The sequence below is a fragment of the Lupinus angustifolius genome, chromosome LG14 (genome assembly GCF_001865875.1).
Source record: "Lupinus angustifolius cultivar Tanjil chromosome LG14, LupAngTanjil_v1.0, whole genome shotgun sequence".
Taxonomy (NCBI): Eukaryota; Viridiplantae; Streptophyta; class Magnoliopsida; order Fabales; family Fabaceae; genus Lupinus; species Lupinus angustifolius.
In genome coordinates this window covers 2,949,059-2,949,694 of record NC_032022.1, presented here as the reverse complement: position 1 = coordinate 2,949,694, position 636 = coordinate 2,949,059, and positions in this window count along the sequence as shown.

Here is a 636-nt window from a genome sequence, read left to right as displayed (position 1 = left end):
ATCAAATGTATTTTCCTTTGTTGGCTCCACCTCAAACTCCACCTTCTTCGAGATACTAGGGTCTTTGTTTTCACTTGAAGACTCTTTATGAGGCTTTAGCATTTCAGCTTCATTAAAAGTAACATCCCTACTAATAATACATTTTCTTTTCTCTGGCCACCATAACTTATATCCTTTTACACCATCAGGATATCCAAGAAAAATGCATTTCAATGCTCTTGCATCAAGTTTTCCTTCTTTGTTATGAGCATATGCAGGGCAACCAAATATCCTCAAATTATCATAATTTGCAGGAACACCCGACCACATCTCTTCTGGAGTTTTAAAGTCAATAGCCGTTGATGGACATCTGTTGATCAAGTAACAAGCTGTATTGACAGCTTCCGCCCAGAATTGTTTTGGCAATCCAGCATTTGACAACATACACCTTGTCCTTTCAAGTAAGGTTCTGTTCATCCGTTCTGCAAGTCCATTTTGTTGAGGAGTGTGCCTCACAGTATAATGTCTGACAATACCATGATCCTTGCAAAAGTTTTCGAATTCTCAGCTACAAAACTCTAGGCCATTGCCAGTTCTCAGTCGCTTGATCTTCCTCCCAGTTTGCTTTTCGATCAAGGTTTTCCACTGTTTGAACTT